Source organism: Arachis ipaensis, chromosome B8 (assembly GCF_059453495.1).
Source record: "Arachis ipaensis isolate K30076 ecotype BB chromosome B8, ASM5945349v1, whole genome shotgun sequence".
Classification (NCBI taxonomy): Eukaryota; Viridiplantae; Streptophyta; class Magnoliopsida; order Fabales; family Fabaceae; genus Arachis; species Arachis ipaensis.
Window position 1 is genome coordinate 54,084,698 of NC_142443.1, and position 21,742 is coordinate 54,106,439.

The 21,742-nt window shown below is 39.5% G+C and overlaps 1 non-coding gene across 1 annotated transcript; it reads right to left on the bottom strand.

The window, feature by feature from the left end:
* Positions 1-3,395: 3,395 nt before the first annotated feature.
* LOC148548136 (small nucleolar RNA R71) lies at positions 3,396-3,502 on the bottom strand. Its single transcript, XR_015898104.1, has one exon. It is a non-coding gene; the product is annotated as a small nucleolar RNA R71 (small nucleolar RNA).
* Positions 3,503-21,742: the final 18,240 nt, after the last annotated feature.

The following is a 21,742-nucleotide window of genomic DNA, read 5'->3' on the forward strand; positions in this document are numbered from 1 at the left end:
TTCTTCGGCAAGTGTACCGAATTTGTCGTCAAGTAAAAACTCACAATAGAGTGAAGTCGAATCCCACAGAGATTGATTGATCAAGCAACTTTAATTAGAGGAATGTTCTAGTTGAGCGAACTAGAATTTGATTTGAGATTTGCAGAAAATTAAATGGCGGGAAAGTAAATAGCAGAAACAGTAAATGCTAGAAATGAAGAGCTGAATGTAAATGGCGGAAAGTAAATTATAGAATCTTAAACAGGAATGGGGTAATTGCTGATGCCAGGGCGTCTTGGCCAGTTTCACTGACCTTTTCTTTACTGTTTTTAGGTTAGTTTCATGCATTTCCTTAGGAAATAAGCTAGTTTTGGGTAGATATTCACTTACACCTTGATTCAAGCATACATTGTGCATTTTACATTATTTCATGAGGATTTTGCATGAGTTTAGTGACAAATTGTATGTTGCATTACCCATGACTTGGACTAGAACTTTGATGCACTCTATTGCTTGATTTCAGGACCAAAGGAAGCAAGGAATGGGAGGTAACTTGCAAAGTTAATGAGAAAAGTGATTGCCAATAACGCTCTCGAAGCCATCATTGACCACGTTAAGAGTCACGTTAACTAAGTTAACGTGAACTCTAACGTGGAGAAGGGAAGTTGAGCCAACGTTAGTGACACTTAACATTGTCACTAACGTTGGCAAATGCTGATAAGTGGCCACGTTAGAAGAGGGGAAGAAACGCCAACGTTAGTGACATTCAACATTCTCACTAACGTTGGCCTAAGGAGAAATATACCATGTTAACTCCCACGTTAACTTGGTTAACGTGGGAGCTAACGTAAGAAGCAAGAGTGGTCGACAATGTTAGTGACACCCAACATTGTCACTAACGTTGGAAGCAACCACACAACCCCCCAAGGAGCCACTTTAACTTCCACGTTAACTTAGTTAACGTGGAAGCTAACTTTGATGAGTGAAAGAATGGCCAACGTTAGTGACACTCAACATTGTCACTAACGTTGGGGATGGCTAAGCATGGCCACGTTAGAAGCCACGTTAACTTAGTTAACGTGGACTCTAACGTGAGACATAGGGGCACCTTGGAACGTTAGTGACAATGTTGAGTGTCACTAACGTTCTCGAAGGATGGCAAGCCCACGTTAAAGAGCCACGTTAACTAAGTTAACGTTGGCTCTAACGTGGGAATAAAGGGGGCTTTTCAAAGTTATTGGGAATGTTAAGTTTCAATAACGTGTGCGAAGGACTTAGAGGCAACGTTAGTGGCAACGTTTATGCCACTAACGTTGAAGTTAACGTGGCTTTTATTTAGTAGCGTTAGTGAGAAAGTTGATTGTCACTAACGTTCTCGAACTCATATTTTTCACTAAACGTTAACACCCCTAACGTCCCGAGCTAAAGTCTCTGCCCACTTCACATTTTCTCTCTGCAAGTAAAGCCAAGCCCAAATGAAGAAGAGAACTGCTTCAAACTCAAGATCCAAAGGCCCAAGACTTGAAGAGCCAACTAGAAGCTGAGAAAAGTAGTATATATAGGAGTAGCTTTGAATTATTGAAGAGTTCTAAAAGTTAGAAAAAGAGAACTACTCTCTGTATTTTACTTTCTCTGCATTTTCTAGTTTTAGGATGTATTCTCCATCCTTGTTTTCATTTTCAAGAGCTATGAACAACTAAACCCCTTTCATTGGGTTAGGGAGCTCTGTTGTAATTTGATGGATCAATACTAATTTTCATTATTCTTCTTCTATCTTTTCTCTTGATTTTACTTGAAAGCTTTCGATCTTCATCCAATTGAGTAGTTATCTTGGAAAAGAAGCTATTCAAACTTAGATCTCTTCTGAACCTTGAAAGAGGAATGAAGAGATCAAGCTAGAAATGCTTTCTCATGCTGGACCAAATTGGGTTTGGATGGGTATGTGACTATAACCCTCTCAATACTTGATTTGGAAAATGCATGTGGTATAATCAGTGGCCATACTTCATCTCTTCTCATGAGCAATTGACCAAGGAATTGGCTATTGATCAAGATTTGAGAGATTGAATTTCAAGAAATTATAATTCAATCAATTAAGATTGCCAAGGAGATCAATGAGTTCATTGATTGAGGAAGAGATGAAAATGAACTTGATCCGGAGAATTGCAACATCTCCTAAGCCCAATGAACTCCCCATCTCTGATCTTACCCATTCTCTTTAATTTCTGCCATTTACTTTTATGAGCAAATCCCCCATTCCCATTTACAATTCTGTAATTTATTTTCAGTCATTTACTTCCAGTCCTTTAATTCTAGCATTTACTTTTCTGTTATTTACATTCCCGCCATTTTATTTTCTACAACTCTCAACCCAAATTCTGGATTCGCTCAACTAGAACATTCTTTTAATTAAAGTTGCTTGATCAATCAATCCCTGTGGGATTCGACCTCACTCTATTGTGAGTTTTTACTTGACGACAAATTCGGTACACTTGCCGAAGGGAGATTTATTGTGAGACAAGTTTTCCGTGCATCAAGTTTATGGCGCCGTTGCCGGGGATTGATTGTGCATCAACAATGATTGAATTGGAAGATCACTAGATTGAGCATTTTTATTTTGTGAATTTCATTTTCTGTTTGAGTGATTTACTTTCTGTTTTAGTTAAACTTCTTCCCTTCCCCCTCTACTCTTTTGTTTTTCTTTGTTATTTTCAATTCTGTTTGCTAACCCACTAACTGTTTGATATATTGCATCACTCACAACTAACAGTAATTCTGACACAAATACTTTCTGCACCTATCTTTTCTTGCTTGCACTTGATGGTTGTATGACAGGGAGAAGAAGCGGGGCTTCAACTTCCTTCGATTCTGAACCTGAGAGGACCTTCCTTAGATTAAGGAGGGAGGCAAGAGGAAAGAAAGTGGTTGGTGCTGAGGAAGAGGAGGAATTCTTTGAACCAAATATGGAAGACAACATGGAAAACCATCATGAAGAAGAGGATCACAACCATGGGAGAGGAGGTAGAGCAAATCATGCTGGGGAGGATAGAAGAGTTTTGGGCTCTTACATCAATCCAAACCCAGGAAATTGTGGAAGTAGCATCCAAAAGCCAACAATCTATGCCAACAACTTTGAACTTAAACCTCAGTTCATCACCCTTGTTTAGAACAACTGTTCGTTTGGAGGAGGTGTTCAAGAAGACCCCAATCAACATTTAACCACCTTCCTGAGAATATATGACACAGTGAAGTCTAATGGTGTTCATCCTGACGCCTATAGACTGCTCCTATTTCCATTATCACTTAGGGACAAAGCAGCCAAGTGGCTGGAATCTTTCCCAAGGGAAAGCTTGACAACTTGGGAAGACATGGTGAACAAATTCTTAGCAAGATTTTACCCTCCTCAACGAATCAATAGGCTGAGAGCTGAGGTCCAAACTTTCAGGCAACAAGATGGTGAGACTCTATATGAAGCATGGGAGAGGTTTAAAGACCTAACAAGGAGGTGCCCACCAGATATGTTCAACGAATGGGTGCAGCTGCACATTTTCTATGAAGGACTCTCTTATGAGTCAAAGAAGGCCATAGACCATTCATCCGGAGGATCTTTGAACAAGAAGAAGACTATTGAGGAAGCCATAGATGTTATTGAAACAGTAGCAGAGAACGACTACTTCTATGCTTCCGAAAGAGGGAACACAAGAGGAGTAATGGAGCTAAACAATGTAGATGCTCTGTTGGCCTAAAACAAGCTCATTACCCAGCAGCTGGCTGACCTCACCAAGAAGATGGAGATGAACCAAGTAGCAATAATTTCCACTTCATCAACAACCCAAGAAGGAGTGAATGAAGAAGCAGAGGGTAGTCAGGAGCAAGCCAACTACATTGGGAATTCACCAAGGAAAAATTATGATCTATACTCCAAGACCTACAACCCTGGATGGAGAAACCACCCAAACTTTGGGTGGGGAAGTGAGCAAGATCAAAACCAAGACCAGAGACGTTACATCTCCAACAACAATGCAGCTCACCAGCAATTCACATAGAGGACATCTCAACACCCCCACAACAACACTTCTCCGCATGCTTATCAAAACCAAAACAGCACATCTGCTCCAAATCACTCATCAATTGATGACAAGCTCTCTAAGATTGAAGCCTTACTTGAAGGAATATGCCAAGAGATTCAAGAAAATAAAGTGTTCAAAGAGGAGGTGCGAGCCAATATTAAGAACCAGGGAGAGACCATTAGGAAGCTGGAATTCCAGGTGGGATATTTAGCTGAGAAGATTCCCAAACCTACTGATAGCTTCCCAAGTGACACGGAAAAAAACTCCAAAGGAGAAGCAAAGAAAGTAAGATGGGAATATTACAAAATGGTCACTACAAGTGATCAAGAGACTGAAGACAAGCAAGACACACTTTTCGAACAACCTGAAGACAACTCAACAAAGGAGGAGGATAAAGATCACCAAGAACCAGAAATCTCACAACAAGAGCTGCTGAAGCTCTATGCACCCTTCCCTCAACTGCTCAATGGTGCTATGGGAAAAAGAATATACTCAAGGTTCCTAGACTTATTTGCATCTCTGCATGTAAACATACCATTCATCAAGGAAATTCAACAAATGCCTGCATTCATCAAGTATATGAAGGAACTTCTTCCCAGGAAAAGCTCACTCAAAGGAGGCCAGACTATAGTGATGAACAAGGAATGTAGTGCCCTTATTCAACCTGAGTTGCCTACAAAAAGAAGAAACCCAGGGAGTTTTCACATCCCTTGTGCCCTAGGTGAAACTATGTTCGATAAAGCACTATGTGATTTGGGGGCCAGCATCAACTTATTGCCCTTATCCCTGGTGAAGAGGCTGCAGATCAATGAGATAATGCCCACAGATGTAATCATCAGACTGGCTGACAAAACTCAAAAGCAAGCAATAGGAGTGGTGGAAAATGTGTTGTTAAAGGTTGGGAAATATTTTCTCCCAACAGACTTTGTCATCCTGGACATGGAAGAGAGTCACACTCATCCAATCATATTGGGAAGACCATTCCTAGCTACGGCCAGAGCACTTATCGATGTAGAGAAAGGGGAGCTAATATTGAGAATCCATGATGAACGACTCAGCTTCAATGTTTTCAAACTCTCACAAGAAACAGATCAAGAGGACAAGGAACTAAGCACAAATGATAATGAGACACTGAAGGAGGAAACAAGCACTGAAGCACAGCCAGTTCATTCTGAGATCCCCTTAATAGATAAACAAGGAAAACAGCAATTTCCACAGCTCAAGGAAAAGTTGGAGGAACCTAAACCTCTAAAGGCAGGTGAAGACAGCATCACAACTCCTTTAGAAAAAGAGGTCACCAAGGGGAAGGCAACCTCAAAAGAAACAAAGAAGAAAGTACCAAGGAGGTGGAGGAACAAAAAGATCCCTACGAAAGACTTCTCTCCAGGGGATAGAGTTGTCTCAGCTTACTTCCCAGATATTTCCCCTAATCTCCCTACTGTACCATCTCAGTTACCCACGGTCTTCACTATCAACAGAGTTCTTTCCCTGGAATATATGGAGATCATTGATCCAATCAATGGATATAAGTCCACAGCAAGAGGAGAGGACTTTAAGCACTACCAACCACCCTGATGAGGGAAAAACATCAAGCTAGTGACGCTAAAGAAGCGCTTCATGGGAGGCAACCCATGTTTTATATGTTTTTAAAATAATGAATAAATCAATGTTTATGAATTTCAACCCAAACTTGACAAACACTTGGTGAAATCTTTATCATGCAGTATATAGTGAAGAACAAGTTTGGTGTTCAAAGCAAACCAAGATGCATGCTAGTCTTGGGAGCTTTGAACAAAACTTTTCATCACATTGCTTCAAACTAAGTTTGGTGTCACCCCATAGTGCCACCAAAATGCATAAGGATACACAAGTAGTTAGTTAGTTAAAATTCATAAATAAACAAACTCTTTTTCTTCTCTTTATTATTCTAGCCGTAGAGTTTAATTTTTATGATATTAATTTTCTTATTTTAAATCTTTATTGGAAAAGAAAAGAAGCATAAAAAGGGATGGATTGGACAATTAAACAAAGAAGGATCGGACACCACAAAAGGAAGGGCTACACACTTGTTCTAAAAAGGGAATACATTGGAAAATGTTGCCATGCAACATTGGAAAAATGGAACCCCTAAAAGACCGAGCAATCTCATTCATAAAGTGATGATCCTTGTCTTTTATCCATGCATCACCCCAACCGTCCATCAAGTAACCACTCAATCAATCCACACCCTCCATGCTCTCACAACTTCTCTGTATAAAGGACCCTTGTTCCGTACCCACCTTCATTGTCATTACCCAATCTTCACCACTCTCCATTTCGGTATAAGACACTCCCTACCCCATTAAAAACCTTTTTCCCACCTCACTCTCTTCATCACAATAAAACCTTAAACAACCAAAAATCTCCACAACTTTTCCACCTTCACATATTAACTATCATTCATGGCGTCTTCGGGTTCTAAAAGAAGGAAGGGAAAGGAACCCATGGAAGAACACCCATATGATGAAAAGAGATTTAGAAGCTTGCATCATGCATTGCAATACGGGTGGATGGTTGATAAGGAAATCATTTATGAGCTGGGATTTCAAGTTAAAAAGACTGAGTGCCCCGAAATCACAGAGAAGATAGAAAGGAGAATATGGGAGCTCCTCACTGACCCGGTCATTAAGGTGAATGCAAACCTCATAAGAGAATTTTATGCAAATGCGGTTCGATATGATAAGAAGGATGAGTCTTACACAAGCTTTGTGAGAGGAAAGATGGTGGACTTTGGTCCCATGAGTGTCATGAGGGCATTGAAACTACGGTCTATACAATTTGAAGAAGAAAGCTATCACTCAAGATTGGACAACCCCAATTATGACCAGATTCTGCAAGATATTTGTGTACCAGGAGCTGACTGGGAAAGGGGTGCGGGAAATAAACCAAAGTTCATCAAGAGAACAGATCTCACTCCTGAAGCCAAGGGGTGGTTTGAGCTAGTGAGAAGGTCTATTCTCCCAGCTGCAAACAACTCGGAGGTGAATGTCAAGAGAGCCACAATGGTGCACTGTATACTGAAGGGAGGAGAAATCAAGGTTGATGAACTCGTAGCTGAAGGTATTAGAAAGATGGCAGAGAAAAGCGACTCAAGAGGAACGTTAGGTTACCCCAGCACTATTTACCGAATATGCAAGAAAGCTGGGGTAGTTTTTGAAGATGAGAACCCCATGTGGATAAAGGAAGGCATCCCAATAACTGTACGAAGGATGAATGCTGCAGCATCCCCTTTGCCGCAGTGGAAGCAAAGGAAGAGGACAACCCCTCAAGTAGTGGAAGGACAAGTCTTAGAGGGTCAAGCACAACAGACCTTGGACATGCACCACTTGCAGGAGGCCATTGATGGCTTGTCTAGACAATATTTGGAAAGCCAAGGAGCACAGAAAGAGCTTCAACTACAGATGATAGGGCAGCAAGAGGAAACACTCTCAAGATAGATGACTCAGCAAGGTGAGTGGCAAAGGCAAATGATGGAACAGCAACTAAGTCAAGGACAACAATGGGGAGAAACATTCAACAGGATGGAACAAAGGCAAAACGAGCAACAAGAATCCACCCAGAGGCTAATCAACATCCAAGCACATCAAGGGGCACACATACATGAGATGCATCGAAGACAAATAGAACAGGCAGAACTATTGGACGAGCAAAGGGCATTCGCAGAAGGAGTTTACATGAGCGAAACAGGACATCACATAAACACTCAAGCCAGGCTCGGCTACTTAGTGGGACAGCTGCCAATATTGCATCCAGGAATAGCCAAGTATGACGAAATGAAGGATGAATTAGCATGAAAGAAAAGACAAAGGGTGGAAGAGAGTCATGAGTCAGTGAGGAAGGCACTTGAGGATTGGAAGCAAGCAAGATTGGCACGGATGCGAGGAAATGCAAGAGAAAACAAGGAGGACAAGCAAGGAAAAGAGCATGGACATCCACAACAGTAAAAGGTGGTGGAGTTCCTTCTTTGTTCCATCTTTCTCTATGTTTTAAATAAGGAAGATCTTGTATGAAATAGAACTTTCTTCCATGTTATGTTTAAACCTTTTTCAATTATGTCTTTTAAGTTTTTGGTATTGAAGAAAGTCTATGTGCACTAGTCTTTATGTCACTGCATCCCTACTTTACTTACTTATATGCTTGTCCCTTTAAATCAAATGAAGAGAGAATGCTTATGTTTCAAAAGACCAGAGTAGAGTTCATATTATGGAGTACATTCATGAATTTGTGGTATGATCATAAGTTAGCTAAGTTGGTTCAACCATAAGGTGGGATGGCAACTATCTGGCCTGAATACTTTGCTTTGAACACACCTCATGAGACTAAGTATATGACAAGATCCTAATAAGAGAAAGAGAAAAGAATAATGAAAGTGGAAAAAGAAAAGAAAAAGAGTAAGTAATAAGGCTAGGCACCAATGGTTTCAATCTTGAGGCATGTGTCTGTGGTGCTCCTGTGTGAGGTATCTACTTGGATGAATAAGCTCTTAGGGGTGCCTTATCACTTGGTAACTTGGGTTAACTAACCCGGGATTATCAGCTGAAAGTCCATTATCAAGAGTAACCCTCACCACAGAGCATTTAGTAACCCAAAGAGGTGCTGGACACCAAGGTCTCAAGAAGGAAAATAAATGAACTATATGCCTATGGTGTGTATGTATGGGGGAGAGACTTGAGGGAGTAAGTCCTTAGGGGTGCTTCAACACCTAGCACCTTGAACCAACTGGTTCGGGAGTGTTGGCTGAAAGATTATCTTAAAAAGTTGCCCCCTTACAGAGCACTTAGCCTAAGAACACCAATAAGCTCTGAAGTGACAATAAAGGGATCAATGAATAAAAGTCTCATAGGATGTAAGTAAAGTGAGTGTTTTAAGACATGATAAAGGTCTGAAAGCCAGGAATGAACCTAAGTTGCTATGCATGAAACCACCATAAAATCAGTAATATGACTTCCACAAGAATGACTCATTGCTCTTGGCATTCCATTCATCATTCTCTTGTTCCAGTACTTGCTTAGGGACAAGCAAGCTTTAAGTTTGGTGGTGTGATGCCAAGGCATCTTGGCCAGTTTCACTGACCTTTTCTTTACTGTTTTTAGGTTAGTTTCATTCATTTCCTTAGGAAATAAGCTAGTTTTGGGTAGATATTCACTTACAACTTGATTCAAGCATACATTGTGCATTTTACATTATTTCATGAGGATTTTGCATGAGTTTAGTGACAAATTGTATGTTGCATTACCCATGACTTAGACTAGAACTTTGATGCACTCTATTGCTTGATTTCAGGATCAAAGGAAGCAAGGAATGGGAGGTAACTTGCAAAGTTAATGAGAAACGTGATTGCCAATAACGCTCTCGAAGCCATCATTGACAACGTTAAGAGTCACGTTAACTAAGTTAACGTGAACTCTAACGTGGAGAAGGGAAGTTGAGCCAACGTTAGTGACACTTAACATTGTCACTAACGTTGGCAAATGCTCATAAGTGGCCACGTTAGAGTCCACGTTAACTTAGTTAACGTGGCCTCTAACGCTAAAGAGGGGAAGAAACGCCAACGTTAGTGACATTCAACATTCTCACTAACGTTGGCCTAAGGAGAAATATACCACGTTAACTCCCACGTTAACTTGGTTAACGTGGGAGCTAACATAAGAAGCAAGAGTGGTCGACAACGTTAGTGACACCCAACATTGTCACTAACGTTGGAAGCAACCACACAACCCCCCAAGGAGCCACTTTAACTTCCACGTTAACTTAGTTAACGTGGAAGCTAACGTTGATGAGTGAAAGAATAGCCAACGTTAGTGACACTTAACATTGTCACTAACGTTGGGGATGGCTAAGCATGGCCACGTTAGAAGCCACGTTAACTTAATTAACGTGGACTCTAACGTGAGACATAGGGGCACCTTGGAACGTTAGTGACAATGTTGAGTGTCACTAACGTTCTCGAAGGATGGCAAGCCCACGTTAAAGAGCCACGTTAACTAAGTTAACGTGGGCTCTAACGTGGGAATAAAGGGGGCTTTTCAAAGTTATTGGGAATGTTATGTCTTAATAACGTGTGCGTAGGACTTAGAGGCAACGTTAGTGGCAACGTTTATGCCACTAACGTTGAAGTTAACGTGGCTTTTATTTAGTAGCGTTAGTGAGAAAGTTGATTGTCACTAATGTTCTCGAACTCATATTTTTCACTAAACGTTAACACCCCTAACGTCTCGAGCTAAAGTCTCTGCCCACTTCACATTTTCTCTCTGCAAGTAAAGCCAAGCCCAAATGAAGAAGAGAACTGCTTCAAACTCAAGATCCAAAGGCCCAAGACTTGAAGAGCCAACTAGAAGCTGAGAAAAGTAGTATATATAGGAGTAGCTTTGAATTGTTGAAGAGTTCTAAAAGTTAGAAAAAGAGAACTACTCTCTGTATTTTACTTTCTCTGCATTTTCTAGTTTTAGGATGTATTCTCCATCCTTGTTTTCATTTTCAAGAGCTATGAACAACTAAACCCCTTTCATTGGGTTAGGGAGCTCTGTTGTAATTTGATGGATCAATACTAATTTTCATTATTCTTCTTCTATCTTTTCTCTTGATTTTACTTGAAAGCTTTCGATCTTCATCCAATTGAGTAGTTATCATGGAAAAGAAGCTATTCAAACTTGGATCTCTTCTGAACCTTGAAAGAGGAATGAAGAGATCAAGCTAGAAATGCTTTCTCAAGCTGGACCAAATTGGGTTTGGATGGGTATGTGACTATAACCCTCTCAATACTTGATTTGGAAAATGCATGTGGTATAATCAGTGACCATACTGCATCTCTTCTCATGAGCAATTGACCAAGGAATTCGCTATTGATCAAGATTTGAGAGATTGAATTGCAAGAAATTGTAATTCAATCAATTAAGATTGCCAAGGAGATCAATGAGTGCATTGATTGAGGAAGAGATGAAAATGAACTTGATCCGGAGAATTGCAACATCTCCTAAGCCCAATGAACTCCCCATCTCTGATCTTACCCATTCTCTTTAATTTCTGCCATTTACTTTTATGAGCAAATCCCCCATTCCCATTTACAATTCTACAATTTATTTTCAGTCATTTACTTTCAGTCCTTTAATTCTAGCATTTACTTTTCTGTTATTTATATTCTCGCCATTTTATTTTCTGCAACTCTCAACCCAAATTCTGAATTTGCTCAACTAGAACATTCTTCTAATTAAAGTTGCTTGATCAATCAATCCCTGTGGGATTCGACCTCACTCTATTGTGAGTTTTTACTTGACGACAAATTCGGTACATTTGCCGAAGGGAGATTTGTTGTGAGACAAGTTTTCCGTGCATCAATTGCTCATAAAAGTAAATGGCAGAAATTAAAGAGAATGGGTAAGATCAGAAATGGGGAGTTCATTGGGCTCAGGAGATGTTGCATTCTCTGGATCAAGTTTATTTTCATCTCTTCCTCAATCAATGCATTCATTGATCTCCTTGGCAATCTTAAGTGATCGAATTCCAATTTCTTGGTAATTCAATCTCTCAAATCTTGATCAATAGCCAATTCCTTGGTCAATTGCTCATGAGAAGAGATGAAGTATGGTCACTGATTATACCACATGCATTTCCCAAATAAAGTGTTGGTAGGATTATAGTCACATATCCATCTAAACCCAATTTGCTCCAGCATGAGAAAGTATTTCTAGCATGATCTCTTCATTCCTCTTTCAAGATTCAGAAGAGATCCAAGTATGAATAGCTTCTTTTCCAAGATAACTACCCAATTGGATGAAGATCGAAAGCTTTCTAGTAAAATCAAGAGAAAAGATAGAAGAAGGAGAAGGAAAACTAATATTGATCCATCAAATTACAACAGAGCTCCCTAACCCAATGAAAGGGATTTAGTTGTTCATAGCTCTGGAAAATGAAAACCAAGATGGAGAATACATGATGAAAGTAAAACTAGAAGTGCAGAGAAAGTAAAATATAGAGAGTAGTTCTATGCCAAAGGCTCCCTAAAGTTTCCAACTCCCCAACTAATTCAAAGCTACTCCTATATATAATACTCTTCTCATCTTCTAGTTGGCTCTTCAAGTCTTGGGTATGGGCCTCTGAATCTTGAGTTTGAAGTAGTTATCCTTTTCATTGGGCTTAGCTTTGCTTGCAGAGAGAAAAGGTGAAGTAGGCAGGGACTTTGGCTCAGGACGTTAGTGGTGTCAACATTAAGTGAAAGTGTGGGTTCGAGAACGTTAGTGACAATCACCTTTTTCACTAACGTTCCTAACCCAAATATGATCACGTTGACTTCAACGTTAGTGGCACTAACGTGACCACTAACTTTGCCTATTGGTCCTTTGCACACGTTATTGGGACTTACCTTTCCCAATAACGTGGAGAGTCCTCCCTTGTTCCTACGTTAGCGTCCACGTTAACTAGGTTAACGTGGCTTCTAACGTAGTAATGCCAATCCTTCGAGAACGTTAGTGACACTTACCTTTGTCACTAACGTTCCAATGTGCCCCTATTTCCAATGCTGCTCCCACAATTTCTTGGGTTAGGGATGGTATAGGAGGCTAACACTCTCCTTGGAGGTTGGCCATTGTTGTTGGCCATATCCTCAGGTGGATTATGGAGGTTGTCCTCCATCTCTTGGTCTCCCTCTTCTGAATTTTCTTCTCCAATCACTCCCTTCTCTCTTGCTTCTCTTCTTAGCCTCAGGAAGGTTCTCTCTAGTTCAGAATCAAATAAAGTGGATGCACCTCTTCTTGCCCCTGGCATACACAACACAAAACAAAAAAAAACAAAATAAAATACTCTATTGCTAGAGTATTGTTAGAGTTAGTAGACACAATGTGTCAAACAGTTAGTAGGCTTTAAAGAAAACAAAGAAAAATTCTCAATCGAGACTATCACCTACTTAATCATTGATAATCTTAATCAATCCCCGGCAACGGCGCAAAAAATTTGATGGACGGAAAATGTATCCACACAAACTACCGGCAAGTATACCGGGTCGTATCAAGTAGTAAAACTCACAAGAGTGAGGTCGATCCCACAGAGATTGATGGATCAATCAACTTTAGTTGGGTGATGAGTCTAGTCAAGCTAATATTGAAAGGATTTTGGTAAAATTTAATGGACGGAATATAAATTGCAAGAAAGTAAGACAACAAAATGTATAGTACTGAAAATTTAAATGCTAGAAAGTAAAGGACTAGAGAATTAAATACTGAAAAGTAAATGACAGAAACTTAAATGACAAGAAATGTAAATGGGCTGAATCTTAAATTGCAAGAAAGTAAAGGCACAAATGTAAATGGCGCTAGAAAGTAAATTGCATGAAAAGTAAAAGGGTCTTGGGTGCTTGGAATCAAGGAAGCAGTAAATCAAAGCAACTAAAGTGAATTCAAGGTAACCAAATTGAAGAATATCAAAGAGAAAGATTCATTAGGGATTGCAGATATCATAATCCATCATGAATCAAATGGGTCTCAACTTCATTCTCAATCATATGAAGTAGATCTATGGCGGATTGTAATTGATTGAGTCCCAATTCCTTGGCAACCCAATCTCTCTAAACACAGTCAATCTTGCCAATTTCTTGATCTAATTGTCATGAGAAGAGGTTAAGCACATTCTCTTATCCATAAGTCACACAAATTCTCAAGACCTCAATTCCTCCCGAATGGTGTTTGTCAAGAGAATTGTGAAGGATAGAGCTTCAATTATAATGTCTACGATTCCCCTTCTGAGGCTCACATAAGCATTCAATAGATTCAAACCCCCTTCCAGAGTGAGTGAATCACAATCAACATAGAAGATATCCTTTAGCTACAACAAGTGGATTGAGAAGAAGAAGAATTTCATTCAATCATGTGAGTTACAATAGAAATCTTTCCCCTAATGAAGTGGGGGTTTAGTTCATCATTGCTCCGCTAGCTAAACAAAAAGGGAAAAAAAGTACATGAAAACTAAAAGAAAGTACAAAGAAAATGATTTCACGATTTCTCAATTAGGGTCCCTGCTTCCCAACCTTTCTTTCTAACTTCAAAATCTATCCTATTTATACACTTTCCCAATCAATCTTCAAGTCTTTGTATGTGGCCTTTGGCCTTAGTTGAAGCAAGTTAGGAGTGGGTCTTTGTGACGTTGATAAGGACGTTAGTTCACTAACATTCACAAGCTTGCATGGGTGCCATTTGGAATGAAAGTTGGTTCTGGCGTTGGTAAGCAATGTTGGTGCACAAACGGTGGCTAACGTTCCCTTTAAAATCCTTTAGGAATGTTGCCACTGGCGTTTGTTCACCAACGTTAGTGCGCCAACGTTCCTCCTTGTGCGTACGCATCATGCCTTGTGCGTGCGCACACTTGCAAATTTTCTCTTTGTGCGTGCGCACAATGACTCATGGGTACGCACACTAACACTTTTTCTAGCTCCAACTTGAAGATTTATCAATGGAATTAGTGTACCAATGTTACATAACATTGGCACACTAACGTTGGTACCTCTTTTGCTATAAATGTTGCCAGCAACATTGGTGCCAACGTTGCATGTCAAGCTTTGAACGTTGGTGAGCAACATTGGTGAGCCAACTTTGGCCACCTGTAAGAACCAAGATTAAGTAATTGTTTAATTAAGTAATTAATATTGACCAAATTAGATTCTGAAAATCTAGAGTGAGAATTTGAGGATGTAAATATGATTTTTGGACTCTGTAGGTTTTCTGAGTTAGAAAATGTGTTTCCTGCGAAAAACCGTGAAAAATTGCGAACCGACAGCCGAACTGGTCGAACCAGTTCAAGTCTGGCCGGTGTTGCGTGAAAAAAAGTGAAAACAGTAAGAAACCTTAGAAAATTAATAGAAATGGAAAACCGATGTTAATTTTAAAGGTTTGGCCCAAAGTTGGGCCAAACGGGCTAAAAACGCTAACAGGTTGGACTGGGCCCTAGTATAAATCCTAGTATAAATGGCACTTGAATGTAAAACCCTAGTATAAATCCTAGTAGAGAAGATGATGAAAAACTTAAAGAAAAACTATACTAAAGCTATCTACCACTACTCCTAAGCTACACTAATATTATGCTATGGTATTGTCTTCATTTTCCCTTCCTTGTGAGCTAAATGGCTTCAGAAATGGGCCTCCAAACCACCAAAATCGTGAGTCACGTGAGATTTTAATAAAGGCATGTGCGTATACCTGTGCGGATGCACAGACGTGTGCATCCGCACACTCGGCCGAAAATCTCTACCCATGCGTATGCACAGGAGGTTGTGTGCACGCACACCAGGTAATGCTTGAATGCACGCGCGACGCACAAGGTGCAGCTCATGTGCAAGCATAGCTCTGATTTGATGGCTGGGCATACGCACGCAGGTCTGTGCGCACGCACACTAGGCTGAGCTCTTCTCCTTTGATTTTTCATGCTTCCTCCACTTTGAATGCTCTTCTTCTATTTTCTCCAAGCCATTCCTGTCTTATACCTCTGAAATCACCCACAAATAACATCAAGGCATCGAATGGAAGGTAAATGGAATAAAATTAATCAAATTAGGCACAAAAGAGCATGTTTTCATAATCAAGCACAAATTAAAAGGAAAGTTCAAATGCATGCTATTTAGTGGAATAAGTGCAAGTTTATATGATGAAAGCCATTCAATTTCAACCAAAAATCATCATCAAATATGGATTCATTACCCATATATGCAGTTCTTGTATGGCACTGAGGTGTCTCGTGCCAAACTGCATCGGGATGGACTACTGAAGCAGCAGAGCCACTAGCATCTTTCCCATTTTGCTGAGATTACTAAGTTGCGGCCTCCAGTCTCTGCGTGTAGGACTCCTACGTCACACATTATTATGATTAGGACGATAGCTTTACAGTTAATTGAAAAATTTATATCACAACATCAGATGTTTACTCGCATAATGATTAACTGATTAGCAAATCTCTCTTTGTTCTCCTTCAAAGCGTGGGTGTACTTGAAGGTCTCTACTAATATTGCATTGCGATCCAACGACTTTTGACTACACATGTTGCATTGAAATAATATGTTAGGATGTCTACTAATGATATGTCAAAGAATATAACTAGTTAATAACAAAATTAGAGAAGCTACATACCAGCCTAGATCCTGAGTTGTCAGTATACTTGGACGACCTGGACGATGTGTAAGAACCGGCTTAATTGCTTTAGTAAAAATAATAATAAATTTTAAGTGCCCGGAGTAGATTCAAAATTTAGAAGTTTTAATTTGAAAATTTATAGGTGAAATTTGATTTTAATGAATTTTTCTGAGTTGGAAAATGTATCCTTTTCGAAATGTTTTTGTAAAAATGCGTACTGGTGCTTAAGCTGGCAGTACTGGCTCTAGTCTGTCCAGTACTGCGTATTTTGAAAAATTAAATTTATTATTTTTAAAAAACAAAAATAATTTAGAATTGAAAATCGGGCACTAATCTTAAAGGTTTAGACCCAAAGTGGGCCAAACGAACCAAAAATGCTACGCGGTTGGACCGGGCCCAAGTTGGGCCCTAGCCCAACATATAAAAGCACATTTTAATGAGCTTTAAGCTCATTTTCATCACACAAACAAAGAGAGGGGCGCTCGTTTTGAGAGAAGAGAGGAGGAAGAAGAGCACTATTCATCTCCTCCTTCTTTTGAACATATCTTGAGCTACAGAGCTCCGATTGACGAGCCGTTTACAGCCACGCGAAGTTCTTGTCAAGCTCTTTATTTCTATCTAAGAAAATCTGGTAAGAACTTGAAGCTCAAGCTCTAATTTCCAGCCCTAGATTTCTGCATTTTTGGGTTAGAGTTTTTGAGTAGAATTTGTGATTTTGTTTGTTTAGGGGTGATCTAGCATTAGAATATTGTTGAGTTTTACCCCTAATCTCATTGGCAAGGTAAGGTTTCACTAAATCCTTGTGTTTAGTTATTTTTGTAAACCATAGGTTTGATGTTTGTATGTTATGTGATGTCAGATTAAGTTTGGGTATTTGTTGGAGTTGGTTGAGGCTTTGGATCGAGCTTGGTGGCTTTGTTTTAGTGTTTGGTGCATTTGGGAATCAGCCAAGGTATGGTTTCGGTTTCTTTTATGTAATATGTAATGTTTCTGGAAATTTAAGTTAGTGAACCATAAGATAGGATTGAATGATGTTGGTGTATGCCTAATTATTTATGAAATTATGTTGTATGATGAAGAGGATTGTAGGGAATGTTAGAATGTATAATATATGTTTACGGTGCTTGTTGAAGGATATTGATGATATATTATAATGATGATTGTGTGTTTTGAATCTTGTGGTTGGTGATGATATTGAATGGTATTGATTTTGAGTTAATGTTGCATGAGGATGCATTATTGATGTTGAGCTATGATTGATGGTGGTTGACTATTATGAGGATGATGGGTGGTAAGTGAAGTATTTACGTATGAGGAATGATTGATGTGTAATGTTGCTGTGAAATATTTGGGAGCTTAATGATTCGATGATGAATGTTGAGGATTATTATAGTTATTGAGAGTTGCTGGTATTGTTGATGATTGATGATGAGTTGTGAAAATGTTATTGAAGAATGTGGAGAATTAGGAGTGTTTATGATGATTTTTAGATGTTGGAGAATAATGATTTTGATGGTGTGGAATAGTATAAATGGGAGGTTATAGATAGTTGGTTGAGAAATATTTGGTATGGATTCATGAGTGAATTTGGTATTGTGTTGAGTAGGCTTTGATTTGGTTTAAAGATGAGAGTTGTGGTAAGTTGAATTTCAAGGTTTTGGTAAAAGCAGATTCTTGGTGAACTTCGACAGATCATAACTTGAGGCTCAGTTTTCAAAATTGGTTGGAATTTGTCTTAAATTAAAGTTATTTGAAAAATCTTTAAATGGATATAAATTTTTTTAGAAATGAATTTTTGTAGAGGAAGTTATGAGCATTCAAAGTTTGGTGTCAAAATCTAAATTCTGTGCATGCTACAGAATTTGTGATTTCTGGTTTGTGTGCGCACACACAACCCCGTGAGTTTTTGAACCTGTGCACATGCACAGGCCTGTGCGCACGCACACATAGGGGAACGCTTGCTGTTGAGAGCGCTAGTACGACCCGTGCGCACACACAACCAACAAAGTTTTACAACCTGTATGTACGCACAGACCTGTGCGCATGCACACGTTGGAAGGTGCACTCTATTGAGGGTGTTTGCACGCCTTGTACGAATGAACAGAGTTGAAATTTTTACTACCTGTGCATACGCACACCTCCATGCGTACGCACACATTTGAAACCTTTCCTGGGCGTGCGCACGCACTCCCTTGTGCATACGCACATGCCCTGTTTCTCAACTAAAATCTTGTTTTAAACTGCTTCACCTTCCTAACAAGCTTGTAAACTTCTGTGGCACTTATTTAAGAATTTTTGGCTTATTTTTGGATGTTAAACATAGAGAATACTATAAGTGAGTTTAACTAGATATTTCTGGCAAAAGTTTAGAAGACGGAGACTTAGGTTTCTGGAGTACTAGGGGTGATTTAGATGAGTGAAGTGGTAGAGTGCTGTAAAGACGATTGGTATGATAAAATTGTGGCATTGAGAATTTGACGATGAAAAATGCTCAATCGAGACTATCAGCTACTTAATCATTTTCAATCTTAATCAATCCCCGGCAATGGCGCCAAAAACTTGATGGATGGAAAATGTGTCCGCACAAACTATCGGCAATTATACCGGGTCGCATCAAGTAGTAAAACTCACAAGAGGGAGGTCGATCCCACAGGGATTGATGGATCAAGCAACTTTAGTTTGGTGATGAGTCTAGTCAAGCTAATATTGAAAGGAGTTTGGTGAAATTTAATGGACGGAATATAAATTGCAAGAAAGTAAGACAACAAAATGTAAAGTACTGGAAATTTAAATGCTGGAAAGTAAAGGACTAGAGGATTAATGATGAAAAGTAAATGACAGAAACTTAAATGAAAAGGAATGTAAATGGGCTGAATCTTAAATTGCAAGAAAGTAAAGGCACAAATGTAAATGGTGCTAGAAAGTAAATTGCATGAAAAGTAAAAGGGTCTTGGGTGCTGGGAATCAAGGAAGCAGTAAATCAAAGCAATTAAAGTGAATTCAAGGTAACCAAAATGAAGAATATAAAAGAGAAAGATTCATTAAGGATTGGAGATATCATAATCCATCATGAATCAAATGGGTCTCAACTTCATTCTCAATCATATGAAGTAGATCTATGGCGGATTGTAATTGATTGAGTCCCAATTCCTTGGTAACCCAATCTCTCTAAATACAATCAATCTTGCCAATTCTTTGATCTAATTGTCATGAGAAGAGGTTAAGCACATTCTCTTATCCATAAGCCACACAAATTCTTAAGACCTCAATTCCTCCTGAATGGTGTTGGTCAAGAGAATTGTGAAGGATAGAGTTTCAATTCTAGTATCTATGATTCCCCTTCCGAGGCTTACATAAGCATTCAATAGATTCAAACCCCCTTCCGGAGTGAGTGAATCACAATCAATATAGAAGATATCCTTTGGCTACAACAAGCGGATTGAGAAGAAGAAGAATTTCATTCAATCATGTGAATTACAATAGAGCTCCTCCCCCTAATGAAGTGGGGGTTTAGTTCATCATTGCTCAGCTAAACAAAAAGGAAAAAAAAAACTACATGAAAACTAAAAGAAAGTACAAAGAAAATGATTTCAGGATTTCCCAATTAGGGTTCCTGCTTCCCAACCTATCTTTCTAACTTCGAAATCTATCCTATTTATACACTTTCCCAATAAATCTTCAAGTCTTTGGATGTGGGCTTTGGCCTTAGTTGAAGGAAGTTAGGAGTGGGTCTTTGTGACGTTGACAAGGACGTTAGTTCACTAACGTTCACAAGCTTGCATGGGTGCCATTTGGAATGAAAGTTGGTGCTGGCGTTGGTGAGCAACGTTGGTGCACAAACGGTGGCTAACGTTCCCTTTAAAATCCTTTAGGAACGTTGCCACTGGCATTTGTTCACCAACATTGGTGCCCCAACGTTCCTCCTTGTAAGTACGCATCATGCCTTGTGCGTGCGCACACTTGCAAATTTTCTCTTTGTGCGTGCGCACAATGACTCATGCGTACACACACTAGCACTTTTTCTAGCTCCAACTTGAAGATTTATCGAAGACGTTGGTGTACCAACGTTAGGTAACGTTGACACACCAACGTTAGGTAATGTTGGCACACCAACGTTGGCACCTCTTTTGCTATAAACGTTGCCAACAACCTTGGTGAGCCAACTTTGGCCACCAACGTTGCTCACTCTCTCCCTTGGAATGTTGGTAGGCAACGTTGGTGGGCTAACTTTGGCCACCAACGTTGCTTTCCCTTCCCAGTCAATGTTTGTAGCAATGTTGGTGAGCCAACTTTGAACACTAACGTTGCTCCCCTTTCCTTGAGCCAACGTTTGTGGCAACGTTGGTGAGCCAACTTTGGCCACCAACATTGCTTGCTTTCTTCTTAACAACGTTTGTGGCAACGTTGGTGAGCTAAATATGGCCACCAATGTTGCTTGCTTTCCTTGAGCCAACATTTGTGGCAACGTTGGTGAGCCTACTTTGGCCACCAACGTTGCTTCCTCTGCTTCTTCCCTGCTTCTCTTCACCTATCATCAACCAGAAAAATACATCAAAGTATTGCCATAATCACAAGATAATGCATCATTTATTGCATTAGGTAATTCTTGCATAAATCTCATGAAAATGCACATAATTAAGAATATTTGATTGAATCATGGCATGCATGCAATTCTCATCCAAATGCTTACTTATTGCCTAAGAAAGTGCATGAAACCAAATGAAAACTAATGAAAAAGGCTTGTGAAACTAGCCTAAGATGCCTAGGCATCAAAACACCAAACTTAAATCTTGCTTGTCCCCAAGCAAGCAGTAAAACATAGGAAGAATGAATGAAAATAGAGAGGAATATAGGTCCTTATTGGAAGACAATCAATCTTGGTTCATAGGGTTTCATCCATGATATCTTTGAAGCTCAACACTTATTGATTTCCAGGCTACAACATCCCCTTAAGCACTAACTCTGGTGCTTTCTTTCTGCTTTTTCTTGATAGAAACTTATTCTTTATTTAAAGCTTAGTGTTCTGTGTTGAGACAGCTTTTTATGGCCAGTTGGCTCAAGGTGTTGGGTGATGAAGCACCCCTCAGACTTACTAACTCAAGCCTCTCCTCAACACATACACACCACATGCACTTGGCTTGCATTTCAACCTAAAGACATTGATGCCCAGCACCTCTTTGGGTCACTGAATGCTTTGTAGTTAGGTTGCTCTTGATAATGGACTTTTGGTTGATAATCCTGGGTTAGTTAACCCAAGTTATCAAGTGTTAAAACACTCCTTAGAACCTAATCATCCAAGCAGATCCTAGTACAAAAACACCACAGGCATATATCTTAGGATTCAAGCTATTGGTGCTGATACGCAGAAAACTTGTCTGGCAACAAATTTCCTTCGGCAAGTGTACCGAATTCGTCGTCAAGTAAAAAACTCACAATAGAGTGAGTCGAATCCCATAGAGATTGATTGATCAAGCAACTTTAATTAGAAGAATGTTCTAGTTGAGCGAACCAGAATTTGAGTTGAGAATTGCAGAAAATTAAATAGCG